The 6000-nt window shown below is 42.5% G+C and overlaps 1 non-coding gene across 1 annotated transcript; it reads left to right on the forward strand.

Moving 5' to 3' along the window:
- Positions 1-5448: 5448 nt before the first annotated feature.
- On the forward strand, positions 5449-5522 carry TRNAM-CAU (transfer RNA methionine (anticodon CAU)). The gene has a single exon. It is a non-coding gene; the product is annotated as a tRNA-Met (tRNA).
- Positions 5523-6000: the final 478 nt, after the last annotated feature.

A 6000-nucleotide genomic window follows, 5' to 3' on the forward strand; every position in this document is an offset into this window, starting at 1 on the left:
CGAGTCGGCGAGTTAAGTTGTGTTATGAGAGTTTTTCTGGGAATGGGAACTCGGCGAGTCGACAGGTTGACTCAGCGAGTAGAATCAACCAGGAGAGTTGACTTTGACTGAGGACTTTGACTTTGACCAAGAGTTGACCAGTTTGACTTCCAAGGGTATTTTGGTAATTTTGGGTATTTATGGAATTAGTTCTTTGGTAGTGTTCTGTGGTGAAGATTGTGTCGGTGGTCGGAGCAGCTTGATCTTATCTTTCCAGTCGGAAATTGCAGGTGAATTATCCTCACTATATCGACAGGGTCTACGACACCAAGGCCGACCCTTTATCGGATGGAAATCTGGGTATTGTTTGTTATGTTATTGCTTTGATAGATCTGCATCCTGGTATTTAGGATGATGTTATGTTAGTGACCTGGTTAAGGTCGGTACCCGGTATATAGGGTAATGTTATGCTAGTGACCGGTTAGGTCGGAATCCTGATTAGGATGTTGATATGCTATGTGATCTGTTAGACTGTTTGTCTGGTTAAAGATTTCTTATGTGATTAACTGTTTTATGTGCACATGATTGTTTGACGGGGGTTGGGTTGAGGCGGGTCCTGCTTTATGCTGTAGGCCAACATACCCAGGGCGGACCGGATATTCCGAAGGCCCAGCGAGCAGTCCGAATAAGCTGAAGGCCCCAAGAGGGCGAACCAGATGTGCCGAGGCTCGGAGAGTGGACCAGGCCGACTAAAGGCCCGGTGTGGGCGGACCAGTCATACTGGAGAATCAGAGAGTGGACCAGGTGGATTGAAGGTCCGGTGCGGGCGGACTAATTATGACATCCCCAATTTCACGGCCAGAAAGGACCGATTTGTTTATGCTTTGTTTTTAAATCAGAGTAATCTTTTAAAGAAAACAGTTGCGGAATTTGTTCCCAAAACAAAATATGATAAAAATTATCAAAGCATTTCTTTAAAGAAATGTATTTTCATTATATAACAAAATCTCGGGATGTCATGTTCAATACAAACCAAAAGCATAAACAGAACAAAATAGACCTTAGAACAGTTATTCATAACTATTGGCCTATAATCCAAAATCTCTCGTCAAGTCCACCAACTTATAATCTTGTGCCATTACCTGTAATGCAAAGAAAACTGAGTGGGTCAGGCTTGGGAGCCTGGTGAGCATATAGAGTTTTCGACCCACAATTATATAATTATTATATTCAACCATCAAGCAATCAACCAAATTACCCATCCCCATTATCTCCTTTATTTCTTAGGATTTTACCCTAAGAATTCAACTATCCTTCATTCATTCATTTCTAAGGGTTTACCTAAGGAATTGGCACAAAATACATTGCTACATAAGGCGCATCTACCAACATCATCCTTCAAGCGCCTCTGCCAGGATTACGTCAAACACTACGAGGCGCGACTGCCAGGTTTATGACATTCTCTTTTAGGCGCATCTTCCGACATTTATCCTATAAGCGCATCTGCCAGGATTATCCCATAAGCGCATCTGCTAGTATTATGACACTCTCTATTTGGCGCATCTACCGACATTATCCTATAAGCGCATCTGCCAGGATTACGACATTCACTACTTGGTGCATCTACCGATATTATTCTTAAGCGCATCTGCTAGTTTTATGACATTCTCTAATTGGTGCATCTACCAATATTATTCTTTAATCATCTTACATACCTCATCATTTTATCACATACCAACTATCTCATCTACCCATGTTCTACCCAACATATTAGTAGATATAAAATACATATACAGTTTAACTCATTTAAAAACCATATAAAACACCCATTCCACACTTATCTCAAATAAACAACAGTACATAAACACATAGCATGTATTTTTAGCAAATACTTCATATTTATGTGTTAGAAGAAAGTAACCACACACTCACTAAAAACATATACTTAATACATTCAAATGATACTTGCATTAAAATCGTGTTTATGAAAGGGACTATACACTCACACATATAAACAACCTTATATATAAACACATAACACGTATTTCATAGCAAATACTTAATATTTATGTGTTAGAAGAAAGTGACCACACACTCACTTGATCAGAAGATGATCGGACTACTCTACGGCTTGTAGAAGTAGTATTCTTCGATAGATCTGGAAGATCTTCACAAAAATTGGCTTCTCGCGGGCAGAGCTTCGGCTCGGGAATCGCACTTCTCGGGATCTTCGGGGCTTCGGGACTTACTTCGGGTCTCGGGATTGATACCGGGGCTTCGGGATATTTCTTGTACGAAAAACGATACAAAAACGAGAGAGAAAGAAGAGAAAAGGAGCAATGAACTCGGCAGCCTCGACTTCCTTTTATAGGGGCTGGATTCACGATTTACGTTGGGCGTAAATCCAGGTACGCTGGGCGTAACCCGGATAAGCCCGGTGACTCCCCCCCTTTGGATAATATCGGATTTTATAATTAAATTTAATATTTTAATTATTTAATAAACTTTAAAAATTCATATCTTCCTCATACGAACTCCGTTTTCAATGTTCTTTATATCCACGCATAGGTGAGACTACGATCTACAACTTTCGTTTAGACTCTGTCGGCTAATTTTGACTTTATTTTTATTATATTATTTTAGTAGGCCGGGACAGGAAAACTTCGTTATAAATTCATAACTTCTTCATACGACGTCCGTTTTCGTCTATCTTTAGCGTTGCATTACTATCAACAAGATCTTCGATTCTTGTTTAGATTGTTTTGGCTAAAAACCGCTCGATCTCAAATCGAGTATTCGGGCTGCATACCGTTAAGTCGAAACTTAGAAAAATCATAACTTCCTCATATGAAGTCAGATTTGGACGTTCTTTTTATGTACGCTCACGGTTTAACAAACTATACGACTTTCGTTTAGATCGCTAAGACTAAATATCGCTCTAAAGTAGATTCACTTTTTACGTCATTCATCGTCGTGCCGGTTCTGTCGCGAAACTTCGGCAGATCATAACTTCTTCGTTATAACTCGGATTTCGGCGTTCTTTATATGTACGGAATCCTTGTAACATATACTACAAATTAGTTAAGATTATTCCTTCAAAATAATCTTCCATAAAAAAGTCATTTTTGATGCTTATTGTCCTTAAATTGACTAGCCCTAATCTATGGGCGTTACACCAATCACACTGTAGAATCGATGTACATGGCTAGACTCGGAGGGTGGACCAGGTGGACTGAAGGCCCGGTGCGGGCGGACCAGTCACACAGTAGACCCGATGTGCATGGCTGTTCTATTTGTGATATGTTATGAGTATGTTTATGTGTGGTTGGTATTTTGGGGGTAACTCACTAAGCTTTCGGGCTTACAGTTTAGTGTATTGTTTCAGGTACTTCAGGAGATCGTGGCAAGGCGAAGGCGTGATTGTACCGCTTCTCATGTTTTATGATTTTTGTGATATGGTTCTGGGGGATACTTTGATGTTTAAACTATTTTGAAAACATGATGTATGAACTTAATGGTTATTGAATGAGATCAAATGTTTTAAGTTGGCTCGAATTTTATGGGTGTTACAAGTTGGTATCAGAGCCTTGGTTTGAGTGAATTGGAGGAACATTCGTGTGAATCTAGTTTCAAATCAAGGAGGGATTTTCAAAATGGTTTTCAAAAGGTTTTTCGAAGTAAGTAAAGGAGGATGCAGAGGGTACAATCAGCCAGAGCCAGTAAGTAGACCCTAAAATACCATACAAGTTATTTGATTATGTGATATGTTAGAATAGCATGCTAGTACTAGGCTAGGGATCTTCAGGAATTGCATGATAGAATTTCCTAATTATATGATGCCTGCTAGCCTAGGGTTTCCTTTGTATGAAATTGACATCATTACTGTAGTTATTTAGTGTATGCATCATGGTTATACATAATTAAGATCTTATAGCCTGAGAATATTTGATTTGGCCTTATGTTATGTTCTTGTATGATTAGGAGCTTAGGGTAGGATTGGATATTCGAAAGTCTATAGGGTCCAGCGTTATGTATGACTAGCATACACTAGTGCTGCAGGGTTGGTGGAAGTTTCATGGATGGGAGGGTTGCGTGAGACCGGTAGGTCGGTTATGGGATAGTGGTGCTCCTCTAGGAGTGGGGGTTGAGTGTTCATTTTGTATATGCTATTGTTAGGGTGTTGTGGTGATACTTGATACAAATATGGGTAGGTGTGGAAGGTAGTATGGGCCCGTACTACTGAAAGCATAGGACCCATACGCGTATTAGGGAAGTCACAACCCCTAGGGTTTTGTTGGGAGCTAGTTCTCGGGATTATTATGAGGAATGCCTAATATTTTGTGGTGTATTTTTAGTATGGCGATTAGGAGATGTCTTGGGGCAGGATCTGGTTCGGGATCGGGATCAGGAGAGGGTGGTCAGGAGGGATCAGTACCACCCGAGGTCATTGGTCAGATGAGTACGGATGAGTTGGATGCCAGGATTCTTGAGATAATGTATGATGAGGTTGTTGCTATGTTCCAGGCTGAGTTGCCAGAGATATTCAGGTCGATCAAGACTGCATGGTTGAGTACTTTGATGAGCGCTATGCAGCTCTTACGGAGGCGGCTGCCGCGACAGCTACAACGGTTGTATCAGCGGCAGGGGGAGGAACCGGTCGAGGTTTTCAGTATCGGGACTTCGATAAGACGAAGCCCCTTACTTTCGATGGAGTTCAGGATCCGATCGTTGCTATGAGATGGTTGTCAGATGTGGAGGGTTGTTTCTTCACGTGTTCATGCCCTGCGGATCAGAGGGTGAGGTGTGCTTTGAACCTTTTGAGGCTCGGGGCGAAGGATTGGTGGAGGTTGACTACGGGATCTTATTCGGATGCGCAGCAGGCTGCAGTTACTTGGGATTAGTTTCGGGAGATGTTCAGCACTCGTTATGTTCCACGGGTTGAGAGAGAGAGAGAGAGAGGTTGGATCAGGAATTCCTGGAGCTAAAGCAAGATTAAGAGTCAGTGACGGAGATCACCAGGATGTTCACTGAGAGGGCGATGTTTTGCCCGGAGTTTGCTTCGGAGCAGGCTCAGATGTCCCGATATCTGAGTATGCTCAAGAGGGACATCAGGCAGTTTGTGTCCACACAGAGGTGTGATACCTTGTTAGAGCTGCACGAGGCCACCAGGCGGCGAGAGTTAGAGATGGAGTTGCAGTTGCGAGAGCAGAGGCAGGTCTCGGTGTAGTCGCAGCCGGCGTCGAAACGATCCAAAACCGTTAACTCTTGGGTTAGAGGTCAGAGCAGCCGCACCTGTGAGAAGTGTGGGAAGGGTCATGCCGGAGTTTGTAGGTCTGGTGGTGCGTGTCGCAAGTGTGGGAAAGAGGGGCATTATGCGAGAGATTGCCGTCAGTCGGTCCCGGCTCAGGATTGCTTTAGTTGAAAGATTCCATTTGAATTGGAATCTGGTCATTCACTATGACCCGCTAAGCATCCATGGCTGAATGGTTAAAGCACCCAACTCATAATTGGCGAATTCGTAGGTTCAATTCCTACTGGATGCACGCCAATGAGACCCTCCAATAAGTCTATTGGAATTAGCTCTGTATCAATGAAATCTCATCATCCATACATAACGAATTGATGTGGTATATTCATATCATACTATATGAATATGAGGATCTGTTATCATTGTTATCAGGTTGGACACTTGAGGTTCAACTGTCCACAACTTGTTGCTAGACCGGTGCAGGCTCCAGCACCGGCCCCTTTAAGGATTACGGGTGGAGGTGAGGGTGGAGCGGAGCCTCCGATGGCTTAGGGACGTGCTTTCCAGCTTACAACAGAGGAGGTCAGGTCAGGGCCGGATGCAGCTGCGGGTATGTTTCCATTCTGATATCTTATTATTTGCAGATTATGTGGTACTGTAAATTTGTTCGCTTCTTTTCGTATGCTTCATAGTATGATTGGGAATATAAGTAGTTAGGGTTGTAGTTGGTTAGCGTTCAGAAGGATTCTTGGTTGAAAGATAAGGTATGTGAT

Source organism: Lactuca serriola, chromosome 4 (assembly GCF_051521515.1).
Source record: "Lactuca serriola cultivar US96UC23 chromosome 4, Lser_US96UC23_V15, whole genome shotgun sequence".
NCBI classification, from domain to species: Eukaryota; Viridiplantae; Streptophyta; class Magnoliopsida; order Asterales; family Asteraceae; genus Lactuca; species Lactuca serriola.